Source organism: Oncorhynchus gorbuscha, linkage group LG07, assembly GCF_021184085.1.
Source record: "Oncorhynchus gorbuscha isolate QuinsamMale2020 ecotype Even-year linkage group LG07, OgorEven_v1.0, whole genome shotgun sequence".
Classification (NCBI taxonomy): Eukaryota; Metazoa; Chordata; class Actinopteri; order Salmoniformes; family Salmonidae; genus Oncorhynchus; species Oncorhynchus gorbuscha.
In genome coordinates, this window is record NC_060179.1 from 42,789,639 (window position 1) to 42,815,383 (window position 25,745).

Here is a 25,745-nt window from a genome sequence, read left to right on the forward strand (position 1 = left end):
CCTTCTTCCTCTCCTGCCGGGGCGGGGTTTTTTTTTGTTAAGAAGAAGGACGGTACTCTGCGCCCCTGCGTGGATTATCGAGGGCTGAATGACATAACAGTTAAGAATCGTTATCCGCTTCCCCTTATGTCATCAGCCTTCGAGATTCTGCAGGGAGCCAGGTGCTTTACTAAGTTGGACCTTCGTAACGCTTACCATCTCGTGCGCATCAGAGAGGGGGACGAGTGGAAAACGGCGTTTAACACTCCGTTAGGGCATTTTGAGTACCGGGTTCTGCCGTTTGGTCTCGCCAATGCGCCAGCTGTTTTTCAGGCATTAGTTAATGATGTTCTGAGAGACATGCTGAACATCTTTGTTTTTGTCTACCTTGACGATATCCTGATTTTTTTCACTGTCACTCGAGATTCATGTTCAGCACGTTCGACGTGTACTCCAGCGCCTTTTAGAGAATTGTCTCTACGTGAAGGCTGAGAAGTGCTCTTTTCATGTCTCCTCCGTTACTTTTCTCGGTTCTGTTATTTCCGCTGAAGGCATTCAGATGGATCCCGCTAAGGTCCAAGCTGTCAGTGAGTGGCCCGTTCCAAGGTCACGTGTCGAGTTGCAGCGCTTTCTAGGTTTCGCTAATTTCTATCGGCGTTTCATTCGTAATTTCGGTCAAGTTGCTGCCCCTCTCACAGCTCTTACTTCTGTCAAGACGTGTTTTAAGTGGTCCGGTTCCGCCCAGGGAGCTTTTGATCTTCTCAAAGAACGTTTTACGTCCGCTCCTATCCTCGTTACTCCTGACGTCACTAGACAATTCATTGTCGAGGTTGAGGCTTCAGAGGTAGGCGTGGGAGCCATTCTATCCCAGCGCTTCCAGTCTGACGATAAGGTTCATCCTTGCGCTTATTTTTCTCATCGCCTGTCGCCATCGGAACGCAACTATGATGTGGGTAACCGCGAACTGCTCGCCATCCGCTTAGCCCTAGGCGAATGGCGACAGTGGTTGGAGGGGGCGACCGTTCCTTTTGTCGTTTGGACAGACCATAAGAACCTTGAGTACATCCGTTCTGCCAAACGACTTAATGCACGTCAAGCTCGTTGGGCGTTGTTTTTAGCTCGTTTCGAGTTTGTGATTTCTTACCGTCCGGGTAGTAAGAACACCAAGCCTGATGCCTTATCCCGTCTCTTTAGTTCTTCTGTGGCTTCTACTGATCCCGAGGGCATTCTTCCTTATGGGCGTGTTGTCGGGTTGACAGTCTGGGGAATTGAAAGACAGGTTAAGCAAGCACTCACGCACACTGCGTCGCCGCGTGTTTGTCCTTGTAACCTTCTTTTCGTTCCTGTTTCTACTCGTCTGGCTGTTCTTCAGTGGGCTCACTCTGCCAAGTTAGCTGGTCATCCCGGCGTTCGAGGTAGTCTTGCTTCTATTCGCCAGCGCTTTTGGTGGCCTACTCAGGAGCGTGACACGCGCCGTTTCGTGGCTGCTTGTTCGGACTGCGCGCAGACTAAGTCAGGTAACTCTCCTCCTGCCGGTCGTCTCAGACCGCTTCCCATTCCTTCTCGACCATGGTCTCACATCGCCTTAGACTTCATTACCGGTCTGCCTTTGTCTGCGGGGAAGACTGTGATTCTTACGGTTGTCGATAGGTTCTCTAAGGCGGCACATTTCATTCCCCTCGCTAAACTTCCTTCCCCTAAGGAGACGGCACAAATCATCATCGAGAATGTGTTCAGAATTCATGGCCTCCCGTTAGACGCCGTTTCAGACAGAGGCCCGCAATTCACGTCACAGTTTTGGAGGGAGTTCTGTCGTTTGATTGGTGCGTCCGTCAGTCTCTCTTCCGGGTTTCATCCCCAGTCTAACGGGCAAGCAGAAAGGGCCAATCAGACGATTGGTCGCATACTACGCAGCCTTTCTTTTAGAAACCCTGCGTCTTGGGCAGAATAGCTCCCCTGGGCAGAATACGCTCACAACTCGCTTCCTTCGTCTGCTACCGGGTTATCTCCGTTTCAGAGTAGTCTGGGTTACCAGCCTCCTCTGTTCTCATCCCAGCTTGCCGAGTCCAGCGTTCCCTCCGCTCAAGCGTTTGTCCAACGTTGTGAGCGCACCTGGAGGAGGGTGAGGTCTGCACTTTGTCGTTACAGGGCACAGACTGTGAGAGCCGCCAATAAACGTAGGATTAAGAGTCCTAGGTATTGTTGCGGCCAGAGAGTGTGGCTTTCCACTCGCAACCTTCCCCTTACGACAGCTTCTCGTAAGTTGACTCCGCGGTTCATTGGTCCGTTCCGTGTCTCCCAGGTCATCAATCCTGTCGCTGTGCGACTGCTTCTTCCGCGACATCTTCGTCGCGTCCATCCTGTCTTCCATGTCTCCTGTGTCAAGCCCTTTCTTCGCACCCCCGTTCGTCTCCCCCCCCGTCCTTGTCGAGAGCGCACCTATTTACAATGTACGTAGGATCATGGACATGCGTTCTCGGGGACGGGGTCACCAATACTTAGTGGATTGGGAGGGTTACGGTCCTGAGGAGAGGAGTTGGGTTCCGTCTCGGGATGTGCTGGACCGTTCGCTGATTGATGATTTCCTTCGTTGCCGCCAGGATTCCTCCTCGAGTGCGCCAGGAGGCGCTCGGTGAGTGGGGGGGTACTGTCATGTTTTGTCTTATATTGTCTTGTCATTTTGCTTTCCCTTCTGTTCGTTTTCCCCCTGCTGGTCTTATTAGGTTCGTTCCTTTTTTTCTCTCTCCCTCCCTCTCTCTCTTCTCTCTATCGTTCCGTTCCTGCTCCCAGCTGTTCCTATTCCCCTAATCAATCATCTAATCTTTTCACACCTGTTCCGTATCTTGCCCTCTGATTAGAGTCCCTATTTCTCCCCTTGTCTTCCGTTTCTGTCCTGTCGGATCCTTGTATATTGTTCACCGTGCTGTGTCTTTGTCTCGCCCTGTCGTGTCTTGTTTCCCTCAGATGCTGCGTGTGAGCAGGTGTCTGAGTCTGCTACGGTCGGTGCCTTCCCGAGGCAACCTACAGTTTATGGTCGAGTCTCCAGTCTGTCCTCGTCACTACGAGTGGAATTAGTTTTTTTATGTTTTGTTTTCTGCTCCGAGTTGTCTAGGAGTATTGCCTATTTCCTTTACTGGAATAAAGACTCTGTTTTCGCCAAGTCGCTTTTGGGTCCTCATTCACCTGCATAACATTGCCATTGTTTCCTGATAAAATTTTCCATTCATAACCTAACCTACTCTCTGCCTGCCTGGGATTTTTCTTGCAGTTGTCTTCTTAATTGTCTCACGTGATTATAAAGATATTCAAAAGGTTAGTGTGTTTGTTTTTAGGTGGTTATGGAGGTCAGAGTTCAACGTCATGGGAACGGGGTGGCCGCCACATAATCAGTCCAGTAACCATGGTAACACTCCAAAGCCAATGGCACAGGCTCTAGCAGGGATGCACACGCCATCCATCGGTGCTCCCTAGCTGAATCTGATCCCAGAGAGTAGCCGCCAATTGCCGAAGCTCCCATGATGCAACAGACCCTCTGGTTTCATATGGAAGACGAAGGATGCTTGAGATTCAAAGTGCATATCTAATGAAACAATACAAGCTCCCCGGACCCATGTGCTGGCTAGTCAAGAAAGAAATGCAGCTTATTACATTTTTTATCTCTGCTGGTTTACTTCACCTATGAAATCAGGAAAAAGGTAGCCACTTGAAAGTAAAATTATTTAAATTTCTCCGCAACCCTTGATGTCTGATTACCGCACTTGCAAAAGTACTCAATAGCCGTAACTGGGTCATTGCTCCATAGGCGACTTACAGTAACCCCACTGCTGGATATCTTAATATGTCTTGCCATGTTTCAGTCACTGAACCTGTGACATAGCAGTGAATTAGCCCTACAACATCAAAGCCCTTCCCTGGCCACTAGAGAAGGGGGCCTTTTAAGGTGGGGGAAACTTGGAGCCCACTGAATCTATCCCCCAAGGTGTTTTCAATTGAAACAGACACACTTTATACCTTATCCTCATGCGATCTGCCTTGAATCGCTGTAGAAGAGTTTCTCTGGTGTGCTTATCTTGTCCGGGGTGTGATTTTTCACACAACCCAACACCTTCCTTAGTCAGTAGCGAGGGGATCCCCACAAAAAGTATAGTCGCCTTCTCACCAGGAATCTCGTAACCTACACCCTGGAGACATGCACATGTTAAAATGCAGCTCGACTTGCACTTGGGATTGATTGTTGTGCGTGCCGAGTGAGCTGCTCGGAAAGGCTGCGGAGTTACTGTTGCTATCTCATTCACACTAGCCGGGAGGGGCCCTTTTTATTTTGATTTGATTATAAAGGTTCTCAGATTCAATATGAAGTTGCGGACAGACGATCTATCAAGGCTTACTTTTTTAAAGGTCTGCTTTGTGTTAGATCGTGTCATGACCAAGAATATTGATTGAGAGGACCAGTCACAGATCACTTTGAAAGGAGTAGACTGTTTTTATATGTAGAGCGTTTAACAGCTTCCCATAGTAAATGTGGAGTATAACGATTCTGAAGGGCTGTTGGCAGGCAGGGCTTGACCTCGATCCCCTAGGCTTGTCTTAAGTCAGATAGATTTAGGGCTGCCCTCAACAATAGCAAAAATACTGGTTAACCTAGAGTCGTCTGTTCTTTCGACCAATCAATTGGTCAAAATGTTAAAACGTGTATTTTTCCCTATATAGGCATTCCCTATGTGTTTTAATAAAAATCAACTATATGTAAAGCTACTGAGCTTTTCTGACACTTTAAGCACAATGTAATCAAATAATTAAGACACACAAATGACTCACGAGGGAACCAGAGATAGCCTAACCAGAAGAAGAAAAAAAACCTGTTCCCGACCCACTTGTTCCCGCTGCTGTTGGCCTTTGCAGATTTTGCTGTTACCCTCCGGAAGTTGTTGGTAGGTAATAGGTTACAACAAGGGTCTGCAACCTTTTCCATTTGGAGTGCCAATTGATCTTTCCATTTCTATCGATCTGTGTGGCAGTTATGATTTTCATATGTACTTTTTTTGTGGAACCGTTTCCTTTCATTTGTAACAAAGTCTTTGTATCTCAAAATCAGTATCATATGGTTAATCACAATTCTAAAAGTAACCTCTGTTGCCATTGCCAACTATGTAAAAAAAAATAGCCTACATAAAGCCAACAAATAAAAACATTTCAGTCTGCATGTAGAAAAAAGTCCTGATAAAAATAAATATCCTATAAATGACATTGGCTACACATGGCCCGTCTTCAAAGAACTTGAAACATTGTATGGGTGAGGCCTGAAGATCTCTCGAGCAAACTTGCAACATTATATAAAATATTCTGGGCCCTCAGAGTTTCCTGCACAAGTGAGCTCCGGACAGACATAGCTGTAGGCTATTCGCGCAACGGATAAGAAGTAATCAGGTAGGCCTATTTTATGACAATTCCACTGGATCAGAACATGACATTTTCCCCCCTTTCAGGCTGAGTGGTGGTTATCGAAAGTGAGCTGGAGAGATTTTTTTTAAATAGGCTATGTTGAGGAACTATTGTCATTCTCTATGTATGTAAAATCAGACAGGTGAAGAGAAAATTGCTTTAAGACAATAAGAAATACTATCAGATTCCCAAATGGCACATTTATAGGCCTACATTTGCGCACAGGCCAGGTAGCCTAGGCCTACTTCTATGTACAGTGCATTCGGAAAGTATTCAGACCCCTTGTTGTCACGTTACAGCCTCCTTCTGTAGCTCAGTTGGTAGAGCATGGCGCTTGTAACGCCAGGGTAGTGGGTTCGATCCCCGAGACCACCCATACGTAGAATGTATGTACACATGACTGTAAGTCGCTTTGGATAAAAGCGTCTGCTAAATGGCATATATTATTATTATTATTATTATTCTTAAATGGATCTAATCGTTTTCCCCCCCTTATCAAGCTAAACACAATACCCCATAATGACATAAGTATTCAGACCCTTTACTCACTACTTTGTTGAAGCACCTTTAGCAGCAAATACAGCCTAGAGAATTCCAGTTGGAAGGTGAACCTTCTCTCTAGTCTGAGGTCCTGAACTCTCTGGAGCAAGTTTTCATCAAGGATCTCCCTGTACTTTGCTCCGTTCATCTTTCCCTCGATCCTGGCTAGTCTCCCAGTCCGTGCCGCTGATAAACATCCCCACAGCTTGATGCTGCCACCACCATGCTTCATCGTAGGGATGGTGCATATTTTCCTCCAGATGTGACGCTTGGCATTCAGGCCAAAGAGTTCAATCCTGGTTTCATCAGACCAGAGAATGTTTCTCATGGTCTGAGTGTCCTTTAGGTGCCTTTTTGGCAAACTCCAAGTGGGCTGTCATATGCCTTTTACTGAGGAGTGGCTTCCATCTGGTCACTCTACCATAAAGGCCTGATTGGTGGAGTGCTGCAGAAATGGTTGTCCTTCTGGAAGGTTCTCCCATCTCCACAGTGGAACTCTGGAGCTCTGTCAGAGTGACCATCGGGTTCTTGGTCACCTCCCTGAGCAAGCCGCTTCTCCGATTGCTCAGTTTGGCCGGGTGGACAGTTCTAGGAAAACATATTCTATTTAAGAATGATGGAAGCCACTGTGTTCTTGGGGACCTTCAATGCTGCAGAAATGTTTTGGTATGCCTCCCCAGACCTTTTCCTCGACACAATCCTGTCTCGGAGCTCTACCGACAATTCCTTTGACCTCATGGCTTGGTTTTTGCTCTGACATGCACTGTCAACTGTGGGACCTTACATAGACAGGTGTGTTCCTTTCCAAATCATGTCCAATCAATTTAATTTACCACAGGTGGATTCCCATCAAGTTCAAGAAACCTCTCAAGAATGATCAATGGAAACAGGATGCAGATGTGCTCAGTTTTGAGTAAGGGTCTGAATACTTATGTATTTTTTAAATTTTGAATACATTTGCAAACATTTCAAAAAACATGTTCGCACTTTTATTGCGGGGTATTGTGTGTTGATTGCGGAGGATTTTTTAAATTTTATTTAATCCATTTTAGAATCAAGCTGTAACTTAGCAAAAATGTGGAACAAGTCAAGTGGTCCGAATACTTTCCGAATGCACTGTGTATTTCTGCCAAGACGCGCTTTTAAAATGGATTATTAATTGATTAGTGGAAGTTCATTCTGACAATGACAATCCTTTCGTGGGGCTGAGGCGAGAATAGTGGAGTTGGCACCAGGCATCTCACGCTGAAGGTAAAGCACCCGAGACTTTTGAAGCCTGTTTCTTTTACCAGAATACAAGCGGTCCTCGACCTTGACCCTCCAGCCTTTCCTCCTTTTCGGCCTGCTTTGCTTCCCCCCCCCCCCTGTGTTTCCTCCCTGGCCTACTCCATCTGTCAGTTGTTGTAACATGACTGCTGGGATGGATACCCCACAGAGGGGTAAAAGTATGTGACCCAGCCTTCTCTCACACCCTGTTCCCATGTACTGCTTGCTCACTCGCCTCGTCATGAGCACATAGTGGAGTTATTCTCAGCGAGTCTCTCTTCACGGAACGTCTGATACCTATTCCTTAACTACACCCCCACCGCCACCAACCACGCCCACAGATACACAAGCCACCCTCCACCTGCCTCTGGGTCTCTGTTTCCAAGCCCATGAGGTCCTCTGAGCAAACATAGCTCCCGACCCCTGACTCTGTCTAATCAGGCACAAATTAGGCATGTCGACCCCCCCCCCCCCACCACCACCACCACTAGCATCCCACCCCCTCCATCACATCTCCACATTGCCAGCTTTCTGTGAGCTGTATCTACTCTTGCTGTGAGGGAGGGACCCCCCCCACAATTTTATGGGGCTTGTAGCGGCATCTTGACCCTTTTTTCCACACACACACACACATACACACACACACACACGCCCTCCTCCGGCGCTTCCCTTCCGATGGGACCATAATCACATTAACAGCTTCTTCCTCCCTGTGAAACTTGGAACAGTTTCCACTTTGTACCCATTTCTTCTTCTCCTCTCTCTTTTCCCCTCCTTCCTCCTCTGAGACCCATGTAGCCCAATTAAGAGTAAAGCAAACGATGCCGTGAGAGCCAGGGGTCTACAATAACAGAAGCCAGGGGTCTACAAGAGCTGACTACGTCATCAGATTCAGTCCCAGACATGTAAAGAATCCAGATGAGAGCCCAGGCCCCCGGTTAGCTAGCTCACTAGCCAGGCTTGTCTACCACCTAAAGAGAGGGAGGGTAGCGTTGGTGGGTGGTGCTATTGCTGATGGTCTTTGTACTGCCCTGCACTGTTTTGTTTTCCATATGCTTCTATTTTCCCCCCTTACAACTTTACTGTGCCTCCTCTCCTCCTCGCCCCACCTCTGAACAATCTCCTGTTTATTTCTCACAGGGCAGAAGCCATCATCCCACAGAACATACTAAAGGCCTGGGGAAGTCATTAGCCACCACACACAACAGGACACTGGTAGGTTCTGCTGCCTGCTTCTCTCTCCTTATAGCTAGCTATGTGTAGCATGTCTGTGGACTGTATGCTCACACACACACACACACACGCACGCACGCACGCACACACGCACGCACGCACGCACACACACACACACACACACACACACACACACACACACACACACACACACACACACACACACACACACATATATATGCACACAAATTCTCTCTCTCCTTTCTCTATCTCACTCACCCAGGCAGGGTAACTTATAGCCCCGTCTGCAGGGTGATGTATCGACTCCCACTGATCAGATGCCAAGAATTCCCAAATAGGTTTTTTATGCTGCCTTCGTCCTACTGTGGAAATATGGATGCGCTCCTTGTTAGATTTCTTTCCTCCATCCATCTCTCTCTCTCTCTCTCTCTCTCTCCAAAATGATGTGTGTTTGCAGAGTGGCGTTAAAGTCAGGGTCCTGATATTAACGGTAACATTTCCTGCCTCCCGCCAGTTCAATGTAGGAAATCCAAGAGGCACATTCCATGGTGTTTCCCTAAGCCGGGGGCCTTGTGTGTCTGCTCGACTCAGACCCCCTTTCTCCCACTCACTGGAATATGGAACATTTTATGGAATAATATGATACTGTGGTGTTCATGGATACATAAGTCTAAATACCCTTTCTAGGAGGTTAGCCAATAGTGCCAATAAAAAGTCTACGCCCCCTTAAACTTTTTTCACATTGTGTCAGTGCCTTCGAGTTTAATGTATTTATATAAGGATTACCCCCCCACGTATCTACACACCATACTCCACAGTTTTAAGGGGACATTTTTATTGAAAAAAAAACACACTGAACAAAAATGCAACATGTAAAGTGTGGGTTCCATGTTTCATGAGTTGGAATAAAAGATCCCAGCACAAAAAGCTTAGTTCTCAAAAAATTTGGTGCACAAATTTGTTTACATCTCTGCAAACGAGCATTTCTCCTTTTGCCAAAGGTAATCCATCCACCTGACAGCTGTGGCATTTCAAGAACCTGATTAAACAACACGATCATTACACAGGTGCACCTTGTGCTGGGGGACAATTAAAGGCCACTCTACGATGTGCAGTTTTACATAATCAATCTTCACATAATCACCAGCTAACTACACATGGTTGATGATATTACTAGGTTAACTAGCTTGTTCTGCGTTGCATATAATCACTTTGAACTTTGTAGAAATGTGAATTGAATGTAGGAGAATATAACACTAGATCTGGTAGAAGAAAATACAAAAGAAAAAACGAAATCGGTCTTTTTCTACCACCATCTTTGATATGCAAGAGAAAGGTCATAGTTATAGCCATCACTCTGGTTGTAATTCCGATAGTGTCCACAAGACGTCAACAGTGTATGTGCAAGGTTTCAGATGGATAACTTTAAAAATGAGTGAAAAACAATAATTTTAGTGTGAATCCCCAGATACATTTGGGCAAATCGTGGAGACATTCTCATTCATATTCCATTTTTCTGCAAGAATATCGTCAAATCTGTATTCTTGGACTTTGATTTAGCTTTCCAAGTATTAGTATCCATATTATAAGTTCAACATTTGCAAAACAATCAGTTTTCATAACTTGATAACTCCGAATATTCTTGCTGTCACAAAAGGTTAGCGTCTACATTTTGCGACCGAGATGGGGTTTCTGGATACTCCCGTAAAGCCAGCTCTTTGGCAATCTAGCTAGCTTTGTTTGACCCCAATTGGTGCTTATTTGACAAAGATACAGTCCTTCAAGTGATGGCCGCCCGCGTCATCGGTGTGCCATGAAGGCGTCGCTCTCTGATCAAATATGGCGTCCTATAGGATATACTACACCCCTAATGAAATAGTGAAGTCTTGTTACCTTCTAGGATGTCTGAGGAATACATACGAACGTGATTTGACTCGTTCAAACAACGTTTAAGGTGAGATCTTCACAGATTCCTTATCTTTGAGTGGAAATACAAAATCGATCGTGCGTGCTATATGGACCTTTTTAGGATATGAAAAATTATATTTTATCTAACAAAACGACACTTCACATTATCTCTGGGACCCTTTGGATGATAAATCAGAGCAAGATTTCAGAATGTAAGTACACATTTCACCTTCAGAGGTGAATTTATCAAACCTATCGCTCTGAAAAAAAGTGTTTCGTTGTTCGGAGCTCTCCTCAAACAATAGCATGGCATTTTCTTTCCGCAGTAATAGCTACTGTAAATTAGTCAATGCAGTTATATTAAAACAAATTTAAGTTTTCAGTCGATATAAGACACTTATATGTACAGGCATTTGTTGTTTCGATAAAAAAATGTGATCTTGACATAACGCGCTGCTTGATTTACAACCGTCCCGTTAACGGAATGCCGATCCCTATTAACAACGTGCATTCGCAAAAAAAAGCACAATCGTTGCACAAATGTACCTAACCATAATCATCAATTCCTTTCTTAAAATCAATACACAAGTATATATTTTTTAAACCTGCATATGTAGTTAAAATAAATTAATGTTAGCAGGCAATATTAACTAGGGAAATTGTGTCACTTCTTTTGCGTTCAGTGCAAGCAGAGTCAGGGTATATGCAGCAGTTTGGGCTCATTGCAAACACCATTTCTTCCTAACAAAGACCGTAATTAATTTGATAGAATTTGACAGAATTATGACATAACATTGAAGGTTGTGCAATGTAACAGCAATATTTAGACTTAAGAGTATTTCACTGAAAGAATAAACGTTTTGTTTTCGAAATGTGCTGAGGCGTATTTCTATCTGTATTAACGCCCCTGTACCGGGAAGAACTTATTCTGATAGGCTGGGCCTGGCTCCCAAGTGGCTAGGCCTTTGCCCTCCCAGGCCCACCCATGGCTTAGATTAGGGTCAAATTCATTCACTTCATTTGACTGATTTCCTTATGAACTGTAACAATATTTGAAATTGTTGCACGTTGCGTTTCTATTTTTGTTCAGGACATGTATCTTTTTATTCCTTAGCCATTTCACTGTAGCTTTGGCTGTGTGCTTCGGGTCGTTGTCATGCTGAAATTTGATCTTCCGTTGATCTTCCGTTCTAGTTTCTTACAGAGGGCAGCAGGTTTTGCTCAAGGACTTTTCTGTACATTTCTCCATTCATATTCCTTTCTATCCTGATAAGTGAAATATAACTGAAACATCCCGATAACATGATGCTGCCACCACCACCATGCTTCACAGTAGGGATGGTGTGGTGTGTTGGGTTTGCACCAAACAACACTTTGCATTTATGCCAAAAAGTTCCACAACACTATTGGCCACATGGCTACAGTGTTTTTTAAAATTCAGATTCAAGGTGGGCTTTCTTGAGTAATGGCTTCCTTCTTGCCACCCTACAATACATGCCAGACTTGTGCCTTCCCACAACTTTGTCCTGGAGTGTATAAAAAATCTTTGGTGCTCATGGTTGAGTGTTTGCTTTGCAATTCACTACCCAGCAGAAGTAACTTACAGGAACTGCTGAATGTATCTTGACATCATGTGAATCACTGCAATTTAACACATGTGGAGGCCAATTAACTTGGTGTGTGATTTTGACGGTGATTGGTTGCACCTGAGCAAATATAGGATCACTATTACAAGGGGGGGTGGACGCTTATCTAACCAAGCTATTTAATTTTAATATTTTTATCGATAAATAAAAAAAGAAAACATTTTTACTTCGAAGTTGTGGGGTAGGATGTGTAAATCAATGGGGAAAAATAACACTTTTAATGCATTTTATATCCAGGCTATACGGCAACAAAAGGTGAACATTTTGGGTGGTTAGACTTTCTGTAGGCACTGTATGTATGTTTCTTTTAGCTCTCGTTGGATTTAAGACTTTCAGTGTGTGTCCCAATACTGTAGGTGGTGGCATCGTGGCAAAAAAAAACAGGCAGGACAGTTTAGGAGTATAATGCATGCTGGGGTTCAGTTCATAAATAGACGTTGGACATTCCTGTTATGTGTACTTTTCTCTCCGTGATTCAAATGTATATTTGCTCTCCTTTTAATATCCTGTCCTCTCCAGCTGGGTGAATGGGAGAGAGAGGGAGAAATGGATGGAAGTTTTTAATCCCAGAGTAATCCTTGCCTAAATCTGAACGCATTAGGAAACAACAGAAAAAGAGAATGCCGCCCAAGCGAAACACTGAGCTGAGGGTTGTTGGACAGATGTTGGGAGGGAAATACCTCACAATGACTGCAACGGCGTAGTACAGAAAAGCTTTCAGCAAACTCTGTTTGTCCACATCTAGGAGGGATGGTGAAGTCAGTGGGGAGGGGAGGAGGCAGCTGTGGTTGAGACATTGAGTCAGTTTTGGCATGGAAAGCATTAGAATGGCCATTTTGGTCAGAGATGGCGGTGAGACTAAAGGTGAATGGTTTGCTTTTTAGTCTGCTTTAAACTGGCGCCTCGTGTTTACCTCTGCACTTACAGTAATACTGCAGCTACAGATGGGTTTGGCCATTTGAAGTAAGGCCATAAAATGTATATACATGTTTTAAAGCCTTTTGTGAACTAACACTTGCACTTGACTTTTTTCTCCCCTACTAGCACTGACTTTGCTTATAGCTACTTTATTAGGTAAAAATGTACTTACTATGACTGAGATATGTGGTTGTCCCACCTAGCTATCTTAAGATGAATGCACTAACTGTAAATCGCTCTGGATAAGAGCGTCTGCTAAGTGACTACAATGTACGTGTAAATGCAATCTGCCTGTTTGATGGATGTGGCAAGTGGACGCCACTAAAATAACTCTTTGTATATCTTGAACTGTTTTCTACAATTTCGGGTGACTCCGTTACATTAGACTTAGGGGTGACTATCGGCCTCTTCGAAAAGCCTCGATGAGAATTTCTTCCGAAAAGTAAACCGAAGGCGCCGAAAGCAAGATGCATTATCCACTGCCCTGTAGGAGGAGCTACTTGGTCATTTGAGAGAGAAAACAGAGAGCTGGAGGATATTTTAGAAGGTGTGATTTGCCTGAAGGATGAGGGTAGAGGACAGGGGGGGCTATATTGGTGTTACAGACATCATGAGCTCACGCTTTGGGGTTAACGGGTTTAGTGAAGGGTGTGGTGTGTGTTTGGGGTTGGGAGGGGGGTGTTAGGTTGAGGCGCAGGCTTCAGCCCCCAGAGTCCCATTGCTGGGTTACAGGCTAACACCTCGTGAATCTCGCCTGGTGCAGCAAGGCTTCTGCCGACACAGTCTGCAGTGTTTGCACACACGCACACTTACATTCATTCACATGCATCGCACGTGGGTGTCGTGCACACCCGCTTAGGCCTACACTCGTCCACACGCATCGCACACACACACCGTCGCGTCGCACAGACACACACACTCTCCTTGAGTGCTGCCGGGGTGTGAACTCTGTCAGCAGCAGGATTGGTGCAAAATGTAAACGATTGAGATCATTCTTTGATAGATCATCTGTTAGGATTTATTATTCAAACAAAGTCAATTCCAAAATGTATACAGGTGCCGGGCGAATAATACAGCCACAAAATAAGGAATCCTGTTATAACAGACTGTAACGTACTGGGTGTAGTGGGTGAGAAGTCAGGCGCAGGAAGCAGAGAGTTCAGGGTAGTGCTATATTTAATGCACAAAACGGCGAACATAAGCCAACCCCACGAAAACACAGGGCGCACAACAAAACAAATGCCCCAAACACGGGGACTTAAACTGTCCAGCAAAACCCACGACTGTCCAGCAAAACCCACGAAATAGGAAACACGTAACCCACAGACGTGCACACAAGTTACACAAAACAATCCCGCACAAAGAGCAGGCGGGCCTACTGGTAAATAAAGCCAGACTAATCAGCCCAAATAGAACCTCCACAGTCTGTAGGGCTGTAGGGAGACCGGGCAACGGGAGGAGACGGCAGGATTTAGAAAACCGATCCACAACAACCAAGACCGTAGTGTTCCCCTGAGACAGGGGGAGATCGGTCAGAAAATCCACTGACAAGTGAGACCATGGCCATTGTGGAACGGGGAGGGGCTGTAACTTCCCTCTAGGAAGGTGCCTAGGAGCCTTACTCTGGGCGCACACCGAACAGGAAGAGACATAAAACCTAACGTCCCTAGCCAAGGTGGACCACCACTACTTCCCCCTGAGACCCCGCACTGTCCTCGCCACACCAGGATGACCCGGAGAGGGTAGTGTGTGAGCCCACCGAATCAGTTGGTCATGAACACCAAGTGGCACGTACTTACGACCAGCGGTGGGCCGATCCTCCGTGTCATAGAGACGGGACAGTGCGCCGGCCTTCGTGTTCAGGGAGCCTGGTCTATAAGACAAAGTGAACCTGAATCGGGTGAAGAACATGGCCCACCTTGCCTGACGTGGATTCAGTCTCCTAGCTGCCCGGATATACTCCAGATTCTAGTGGTCGGTCCAGATGAGAAAAGGGTGCCTAGCCACCTCAAGCCGGTGTCTCCACACCCTCAGGGCCTTTATCACTGCTAACAACTCCCGGTCCCCCACATCATAGTTACGCTCCGCCGGACTGAGCTTCCTTGAAAAGATTGCACAGGGGCGGAGTTTTGGTGGTGTACCCAAGCGCTGTGATAGCACGGCACCCACCCCAGCCTCGGACGCGTCCACCTCCACTATGAATGCTAAAGAGGGGTCCGGGTGCGCCAACACGGGTGCATCTGTGAACAGCGCCTTCAACCTATTGAAGGCTCTGTCAGCAAACGCACCGGGCCCCCCCTTCAACAGTGAGGTAATGGGGGCCGCTACCTGGCCAAAACCCTGGATAAACCTCCGGTAGTAATCTGCAAACCCTAAGAACCGCTGCACCTCCTTCACCATAGTTGGAGTCGGCCAATTACGCACAGCCTTAATGCGGTCACACTCCATCACCACCCCCGAGGTGGAAATGCGATAACCCAGGAGGAGACAGCTCGTTTGGAGAACACACTTCTCAGCCTTGACGTATAGGTCATGCTCCAGCAGTCTACCAAGCACCTTGCGCAGCAAAGACACATGCGTGGCGCGAGTGGCGGAATAGATCAGAATATCATCGACATAGACAACCATGCCCTGTCCGTGCAGGTCCCTGAGAATCTCGTCTACAAAGGATTGAAAAACTGTGCTCCGTGAAATGATACCACCGCCGTAACGATGAGAGGTAGTGGGTAACTAAACCCCACCGTGATGGCATTTAGACCTCTATAATCAATGCACGGACGCAGACCTCCCTCCTTTTTCTTCACAAAAAATAACCTTGAGGAGACGGGTGAAATAGAGGGCCGAATGTACCCCTGTCCCAGAGATTCTGTGACGTATGTCTCCATAGCCAACGTCTCCTCCTGCGACAATGGGTACACGTGACTCTTGGGAAGCGCAGCGTTTACCTGGAGATTTATCGCACAATCCCCCTGTCGATGACGTGGTAATTTAGTCGCCCTCTTCTTACAGAAAGCGATAGCCAAATCGGCATATTCAGGGGGAATGCGCACAGTGGAAACCTGGTCTGGACACTCCACCAATGTGGCACTGATGGAAGCTCCCATACACCTCCCTGAACACTCCCTGAACACTCCACAATCCTAGGATTGTGACTAGCCAGCCAGGGAACCCCCAGCACCACTGGAAACACAGGTGAATCGATAATGAAGAGGCTAATCCGCTCCATATGATTCCCATGCGTTACCATGTCCAGTGGAACCGTGACCTCCCTGACCAACCCTTACCCTAATGGCCGGCTATCAAGGGAGTACACTAGCGGAATACCCAGCTTGATGGCGAGTCCGCGATCCATAAAGTTCCCAGCTGCGCCTGAATCGGCTAGCGCCTTATGCTGGGAAGAGTGAGAAAAGTCAAGAAACAAAATCGATACAAACATGTGGCCAACAGGGGGTTCTGGGTGAGTTTGGTGCTGACTCACGATAAGTGTTCCGCCTGCCCTCTCGACTCCCAGACGGGCTCCCCCAGCACCGATCGGCCGTGTGTCCTCTCCGACCACAGCTGGTGCAGGAGGAGCCTCCTCCTACGGTACCCCTCGGCACGCCCCCCCCCTAACTCCATAGGAATGGGAGCGGGAGTGCTAGGTGGTGGAACAGACAGGACCCTCTCTGAATGCCCGCGGGCAGCCAGCGGATTGTCCAGCCGGATAGACATGTCTATTATTTCGTCAAGGGAGAGAGCGGCGTCCCGACACGCTAGCTCCCTGCGGACGTCCTCCCGGAGACTACACCGGCAGTGGTCTATCAGGGCCCTGTCGTTCCACCCAGCCCTAGCGGCCAAGGTCCGGAATTCCAACGTGAAATCCTGCACGCTTCTCTTATGCTGCCTAAGATGGAACTGTCACTCAATTCTGGGTAGTGCTCCTTCGCCGACTCTGGGCCATTCCAGACGTCGTTGGCCCACTCCAGAGCACAACCCGTCAGGCAGGAGACGAGGACACTCACACTCTCCTCCCCCGATGGAGTTGGCCTCACTGTAGCCAGGTACAATTCAAGTTGGAGCAAAAACTCCTGGAAACCAGCCGGCGCTCTCCGTCTTGCGCTCCCGAGGGATTATGATGGAGCGGCGGCTGGTTTCCAGGAGTTTTTGCTCCAACTTGAATTGTACGGAGGGAGGAGGAGGGAGGAGAAGGTGGATTTGTCGGAGGAACCGGAGGTGAAGAGAGGAGACCACTCATCTCCCATCGATGGAAGGGGGTTGGCAGATGCTCCTGCTGACTCCATTACAGGGTGCGGGATTCTGTAACGTACTGGGTGTAGTGGGTGAGAAGTCAGGCGCAGGAAGCAGAGAGTTCAGGGTAGTGCATATTTATATTTAATGCACAAAACGGCAAACATAAGCCAACCCCACAAAATGAGAAACACATAACCCACAGACGTGCACACAAGTTACACAAAACAATCCTGCACAAAGAGCAGGCGGGCCTACTGGTAAATAGGGCCAAACTAATCAGCCTAAAACACAAACAGGTGAAACCAATAAACAGAAAGGGGAAAAAGGATCAGTGGCCGCTAGTAGGACGGTGACGACAACCGCTGAGCGCCACCCGAACAGGAAGGGGAGCCACCTTCGGTAGGAATCGTGACACAGACAGGCAGGCAGGCAGACTGGATGTGTGATCTACATGATGAACTATAGCCTATACTTTATGTGACTTAGAACTGTCTATGTGTACAGTATTTGGGCAAAGGGAAATACTTCTACTGATTTATGCGTCAGGCAAGCAGCTGACTTTTTCCGTAAAGACATTGGAGAACATTCCAACCGGGGAATACGAAACACCGCAAAGGCCTGGTGTGAACAAGTGGCATTTTACTGTTGACTTGGCAGCGACAGCCTCATTGCTATAGAGTCACCCGTGGGACTGTATGTGCGAACGTGCAGACCTATACGGGGCCCATGGCAGCTGGCACTGAGGCACTGTAGATCAAGGTCGTTAGCTGATAGAGACCGTTGGCTGATAGAGACCTGCCGTCTTGTCGTTCTGCACTGCTCCACAGTGACCCCATGTTATAGAAAAGTGTTGAAACAGCAGGTGGACTTGAACAAGGCTTTAATATACCTGAAATATCGTATGGTAGGTCACTGTGAAACGCTGCATTTTATTTACAAATTGTTCGAGCTTCTGCTCCTAACCAGCAAATATCACCATGGCAATGCGGTGTGTAAAGTAATTGGATGACTCGTGTTGTAGGTAGGCTACAGACAGTTCTTCTTCTGCCTCGTATGCTACAGTGTGTTAGTGCTGGAGTGTAATACATATGACCTCAGTGAACTGCTGTATAGCCGGGGATGTTTGTCTACAAACATTTATCTGTCCAACTAGTTTCCCTGCGTGTTTGGCTTTAGGTTCCTCTGTGTTTTACTGTGTGTACACTGGCCTTCCAATGGCGGATCAGAGGAGGCTGGTGGGAGGAGCTATAGGAGTCCTGCCCGTTCCAGCCATTACAATGTGCCCATCCTCCTATAGGTCACCTCACCAGCCTCCTCTGGTGTGTGTGTGTGTGTGTGTGTGTGTGTGTGTGTGTGTGTGTGTGTGTGTGTGTGTGTGTGTGTGTGTGTGTGTGTGTGTGTGTGTGTGTGTGTGTCTGTGCAGGCTTTTGCTTGATTAGCTGAACCAGGTGTGTTAGAACAGAGCAGGATCTCCAGCCTGCTGACAGTAGCTCTTCAGGAAGAGGGCTGGTCACCCCTGTCATAGACAGGTTAGCTGGCAATGTCATGAAAACAATGCGCACACTTCAATGGGACAGAAGGCAGTTGTGATTCTGGACGGCCAGATATCTAGCAACAATGACAAGATGCTGACATGTGGTGAATCGTAGCTGGCTCGTTTCAGCTGGTTTTATCTTGTTCTTGATACCGTGTCTTGTTTACCCCCTTTTCATGGTATCCAATTGTTAGTAGTTACTGTCTCATCACTACAACTCCCGTAGAGGCTCGGAAGAGACGAAGGTCAAGGTGCACAAAACACAACCCAACCAAGCCGCACTGCTTCTTAACGCAGTGCGCATCCAACCCGGAAGCCAGCCGCACCAATGTGTCAGAGGAAACACCGTACACCTAGCGACCTGGTCAGCGTGCACTGCGCCCTGAGTCGTTAGTGCTCGATGAGACAACGATATCCCAATCGGCCAAACACTCCCTAACCTGGACGACGCTAGGCCAATTGTGCGTCGCTTGTGCGTCGCTCCATGGATAAAGAAAAAATAAACATTGGAGACTAAATATAGCTTACATATCAACAATCTAAGCCATCCCCGTCTGTTTTGCTCCATAGTGGCGCACTCGTCGGTTTTGTCACTAAACAACCAACCCGTTGTCAAGTGTCGGTGTGCAGCGGGTAGGATGGAGTCAGGCGCAGGACACAGAACTGAGTAAAAACATACTTTACTCGAATAAATCACAAACTAATTCCATACAGGGAAAAATATTCCAGCTCGGCACAAAAGATTGACCACTTACAGTTTTTCTCAGTCACTTTGGTGCTTTTCTTAGATCAAAAGTGCAATTCTTGATACTACTTGTACAAATTCCAAATAATCTAGTCACTTGTGCACATCGTTAAAGCAATTTCTTATTCCTTTGAACAAATTGCAATTGATAATGTACAAGTGTCAGCTTTTTTCCACATTATCAATTGCTCATGTCATGTTGATCAAAATATAGTAGATGGTTCTCTGTTGAATAGTCTTACCCCTCAAAACATCTAGGCATTAGTTCCTTGCATAAGCCATTACATGCAAAATTGTTGAACTATTTGTCATAAACTGTCAAGTATAGTTTTACACATTCCTTTTAGACTTTTTGTACAAAAACGTGAATTGATGAATCGCGCAGGTGAATTTGACCCTCACTCTTGAAGGAATGTATAAAGTGTTAGTTCAACCAACAATCAACCAGTTGTCTAAATTGCTCAAAGGTGCATCTCATGAAGAATCAATTGGCAAGCATATATAGACAGACCACAACACAGAGTTGCAATTTTCCAATAATGGATGAACCAGGAAACAAACAGGGTCAACAGCCAAGAGGAGGAAGAAGAGGAGCAAGGATGCGTGGTGGAAGGCAAAACAGAGGAAGAGACAGAAGAGGACATAACCGCATATCTGATGACATAAGGGCCACTATTGTAGACCATGTTGTCAATCATGGTCTTACAATGGCTGAGACGGGTCGAAGGGTGCAGCCGAATATTGAGAGATCAACCGTGTCCTCAATAGTTCAAACGTTTCGAAGAGAGAACAGGTATGTCCACCAATGTACAGTGCACTGTTACTGTATGTAAGCAGTATACTGTATACTTCCTACAATGCTTCATATTACAGTAGTCCACTTGTATTTCACAGCATACAGAAATATACTCTATACAGATACATACTACACCTTACATGCACCCACCTGTATGTTTTACAGTAAAATGTGTGTTCGCATAGTTTTTGTCTATGTGAAAGTGTGCAATGCATCACTGCATTTCCCCACATAGGACTGACTGCAAGATTACCTCAAACCGGTGGCAGAGGACGCCTTTTCACACCTCCACAGGAGGAGGCTATTTGCACCATGGTCCTAGCAAACAATGCCATGAGACTCAGGGAAATACAAAGGACCATTATAGAAGACAACGATGTCTTTGAAAACATCCATACGGTTAGCATCTCAACCATCGACAGGGTGCTGCATAGAAACCAGATGAGTATGAAACAGCTGTACCGTGTACCATTCCAAAGGAATGAGGACAGAGTTAAGGAGCTATGGTACCAGTATGTACAGGTAAAACATATATCTATGTAACTACTTTACAGCAACATTTTATAGTGATACATAGTACAATAAGCATAAACTGCACACATTTCAATTGCTGTGGAAGGAACATGCAATATATGTACATTTTATGTCACTCTTCCTTACCAAAACAAATTCAACTGTGTGTTCTGGGATATAGTGTATAATGGAGTTGGAATCAAGTGAACCCTCTCACAACTTTGTATACGTGGATGGGGCCGGCTTCAACCTGACCAAATGCAGAAGGCGGGGTCGGACTATCATCGGTCACAGAGCTACTGTGGATTTGCCAGGCCAACGGGGAGGAAATATCACCATGTGTGCTGCTATTTCGGAGCATGGTGTCATAACCCATATCCCCCTTATAGGGCCATACAAAACCCAGCATCTACTCAACTTTTTAGAGACTCTCTACAGGGCTCTCATCCCTGATGATGAGAGGGGTCTGTTTAGAGAGGATTTGCCAAAGTATGTGGTCATTTGTGATAATGTGAGTTTCCATTGATCAAACATCATAAGGCAATGGTTTGTGACCCACGCGAGGATGCTCATAGAATTGCTCCCAACTTATTCACCATTCCTTAACCCAATTGAGGAGTTATTTTCAGCATGGAGGTGGAAGGTGCACATGGCTGCAATGGATGCAGCATGTGAGGACATCACAGTAGACGCCTGCAGAGGATGGATAAGGCATTCCAAAGGATTCTTTCCACGTTGCATTGCAAGGGAAAATATCCGGTGTGATGTGGATGAGAATATGTGGGCCGACAGATAGAAATATATCTATTGTATATTGAAGTTTGTACAAATTGTTCTGAGAAATGCACTTATTATTTTGCACATGTTAGGGATGATGTGAAAAATGCACCAAAGCGACTGAGAAAAACTGTAACAAAGAACAAACACGCACAAAACCATGTGGGAACCAGAGAGTTAAATAGGGAATGAATTATAACGGAATGGAAAGCAGGTGTGTACAATCAAGACAAAACAAATGAAAAAAAGAAACGTAGATAGGTGGCGGCTAGAAAAGCCGGTGACGTCGACCGCCGGACGCCACACGAACAAGGAGAAGCACCAACTTCAGCGGAAGTCATGACATCCGTCTATAGATAGGGTGTTGGGCATCGCTGCAACAAGTTCTCATAGTTTCCCTTCACAATTCGACGTATTATGGATAAACGTATTTTTGTACACATGAATTCAGCGTGGTTACATGATTAACCTCGCATGGTTACAGGGTTAAAACAGAAACAACTCAAAAGTTCAAGGCATTCATTCCAAGTGGTTAAGTTTAGGGCTATGGTTTGGGGAAGGCTTAAATCAAAATAATACAAAATAATGCGCTATGGTCTGTGCGCGCTTTGGCTCCGAGCATCATGAATTTGCGGCCAGTGCCGGGTAATCGTTGAATTTTTGTTGTTGTGAGCACAGATTTATGGCATACAAAAACGTTCTCAGGATTTTTTCAAATGTCCAAAATCCATTTCTAGTGATCATGTTGATCTGTCTATGCCCCTGGACCTTTATTGCCACAGCAATAGAACTGTCACCTGCATGTTGACACAGGCCTCATGCCCTTATCATTGACAGATGCCAGGATGTAGGCACTGCCAATGCTCGACTCACCCCTCTGTTCCACAGCTGGCTACTGGAGAACCTCAACACTCGGCTCCTTATCTAGGCCTTGTTCTCACCAGCCACCAGCCAGCTTGCCAAATACACACACACACACACACACACACACACACACACACACACACACACACACACACACACACACACACACACACACACACACACACATACACACACACACACACACACACACACACACACACACACACACACACACACACACACACACACACACACACACACACACACACACACAAATTAACATAGACATAAAAACAGCACCTACACACTCCATGGCAAAGGCTCTTAGTGAGGTATTTAGTGAGAATTATTTCACTTCATCTTAACCAACTTGCTTAGTTAAGTAAAGGTTAAGAAAATAGATCACAGTAGGACTCCTGGGGCCAGAAGGGCTATAGTATGTGCTGCATTTTCCTCCCCAGTGGACTCTGCCACTTTACAGTTGTTTTTTGTTATTGTAAGGAACACAGACAGACAGACAGACAGACAGACAGACAGACAGACAGACAGACAGACAGACAGACAGACAGACAGACAGACAGACAGACAGACAGACAGACAGACAGACAGACAGACAGACAGACAGACAGACAGACAGACAGACAGACAGACAGACAGACAGACAGACAGACAGACCGACCAATTTTAGCTCAGGCAGATCACCAGTGATTTGTGTGATTGTGAAATCAGCTCTGCTAGATATGTTTGGCAGGTCCCTGTTCAGTGGCTGACAGAGACTGTCCGTGTGCTCCCTCCTCCCTTATTCACTTCAATGTTTTTGATTACCTGTTTTTGGATCTGAGAGAAACTCTGTTGTCTATAGCAACTTATATACACACAAAGACAGACAGACACTTACTGTGCGCTCTGGCCCCCTGCCACGTTCTTCTCCTTCCCCCGGTTTCAGAGTACATTGTGTCAGAGTTGTCCCAGCCATACCCCTCCATTCTCCACCTTTCACATGCCTATGCAGAACACACACTTGCCTGTGAAGACTTGCACAGTAATGGCAGGCCAAAGCAACCAAACCCATCCCGAGCGAACACTCTTACAGACTCCCACACACGCACGCGTGTGTGTTTGTGCAAGTGTGTATATACAGGGGCTGTGGCCGCCTGACTAATGCCCCCCATACAGCACCGAGTCTAACCTCCAGCAGGGAGTGTATAGCATTAGTGCCTAACGGGCTAGCGGTTAGCGTCTACCTTTCACAGCTCATTGATTGTGCCCTCCCTGTGCGATATGCCACTCTCCACTAAGAAATGGTTTCCTGGTAAACAGACTAAATCTGGCAGTATAGAGTGTGGACTGTAAAGACGTGTCCTAGCTATGAGAATTTAGTCCACACCTTAAGTCAAGTAAGCAAGCTTTTTACCCTTGCACCGCTAATACGGGAGATTGAATACATTAGGGGAAAAAATACAAACAGTTGACGACCCGCCACCACACTAGTGCTACTGTATTTGTGTGTTTGTGTGTATGTGTACGTGTTTGGGTTCGTGCGTGCGCGTGTGTGTGATTATACTGAATGTGTGCGCTTGCGCGGACATTTGGGTTTTACTAGCTGCACAAGCGGGCCCAGTTTCCCTGCTGTCTTTGGTTCAACCCAAACCCAGTCATTTCCCCTCAGGATTTGATCTCCGGTTTGCTCACGACACAACAGTGGTAGGCCTGATTACCAGCAACGACGAGGAAGGAGGTGAGCGCCTTGGCGGAGTGGTGCCAGGAAAATAACTTCTCCCTCAACGTCAACAAAACTAAGGAGCTGATCGTAGACGTCAGGAGACAGCAGAGAGAGCACTCCCCCATCGACATCGACGGCGCTGAGGACCCGAAATGGTTCCATCGCACCGACAGTGTGGTGAAGAAGGCGCAACAGAAATTCGCCTTGGCCCCTTAACATGCTGACCATTACCGCTCGTGTCGCGTGCACGAGCGTTGCAAAATAAATGTACACATACTGTTGAGTCATTAAAACTCGTTTTTCAATCACTCCACACATTTCTTGTTAACAAACTATAGTTTTGGCAAGTCTACTTTGTGCATGACACAAGAATTTCCCCAACAGTTTACAGACAGATTATTTCACATATAATTCACTGTATTACAATTCCAGTGGGTCAGAAGTATACATACTCTAAGTTGACTGTGTCTTTAAACAACATAAATTCCAGAAAATGATGTCATGGCTTTAGAAGCTTCTGATAGGCTAATTGGCATCATTTGAGTCAATTGGAGGTGTACATGTGGATGTATTTCAAGGCCTACCTTCAAACTTAGTGCCTCTTTGCTTGACATCATGGGAAAATCAAAAGAAATCAGTCAAGACCCCAGAACATTTTTTTGACCTCCACAAGTCTGGTTCAATGTTGGGAGCAATTTCCAAACGCCTGAAGGTACCGCGTTCATCTGTACAAAGAATAGTATGCAGGTATGAACACCATGGGACTACGCAGCCATCATACCACTCAGGACGGAGACGTGTTCTGTCTCCTACAGATGAACGTACTTTGGTACCAAAAGTGCAAATCAATCCCAGAACAACAGCAAAGGACCTTGTGAAGATGCTGGAGGAAACAGGTACAAAAGTATCTATATCCACAGTAAAACGAGTCCTATATCTCGACATAACCTTAAAGGACTCTCAGCTCCAAAACCGCCATAAAAAAGCCGGATTACAGTTTGGAACTGCACATGGGGACAAAGATCGTACATTTTGGAGAAATGTCCTCTGGTCTGATGAAACAAAAATAGAACTGTTTGGCCATAATTACCATCGTTATGTTAGGAGAAAAAAGGGGGAGGCTTGCAAGCCGAAGAACACCATCCCAACCGTGAAGCATGAGAGTGGCAGCAACATGTTGTGGGGGTGCTTTGTTGCAGGAGGGACTGGTGCACTTCACAAAATAGATGGCATCATGAGGAGGAAAATTATGTGGATATATTGAAGCAACATCTCAAGACATCAGTCAGGAAGGTAAAGCCTGGTCGCAAATTGGTCTTCCAAATAGACAATGACTCCAAGCATACTACCAAAGTTGTGGCAAAATGGCTTAAGGACAACAAAGGCAAGGTATTGGAGTGGCTGTCACAAAGCCCTGACCTCAATCCTATAGAAATGTGTGGGCAGAACTGAAAAAGCATGTGCGTGCAAGGAGGCCTACAAACCTGACTCAGTTACACCAACTCTGTCAGGAGGAATGTGCCAAAATTCACCCAACTATTGTGGGAAGCTTGTGGAAAGCTACCTGAAACATTTTACCAAAGTTAAATAATTTTAAGGAAATGCTAACAAATACTAATTGAGTGTATGTAAACTTCTGACCCACTGGGAATGTGAATAAATAAATAAAA

At 46.2% G+C, this 25,745-nt stretch overlaps 1 protein-coding gene across 3 annotated transcripts in view; it reads left to right on the forward strand.

The window, feature by feature from the left end:
- LOC124039883 (thyroid hormone receptor alpha-like) overlaps nt 1–25,745 on the forward strand; it is a 207,164-nt gene that overhangs the window by 87,158 nt on the left and 94,261 nt on the right. For all 3 annotated transcript variants that reach the window (XM_046356401.1, XM_046356398.1, XM_046356399.1), the window contains exon 2: nt 8,368–8,442. The gene's annotated coding sequence lies outside the window, so the exon portion shown is untranslated. The remainder of the gene's footprint in view (nt 1–8,367; nt 8,443–25,745) is intronic.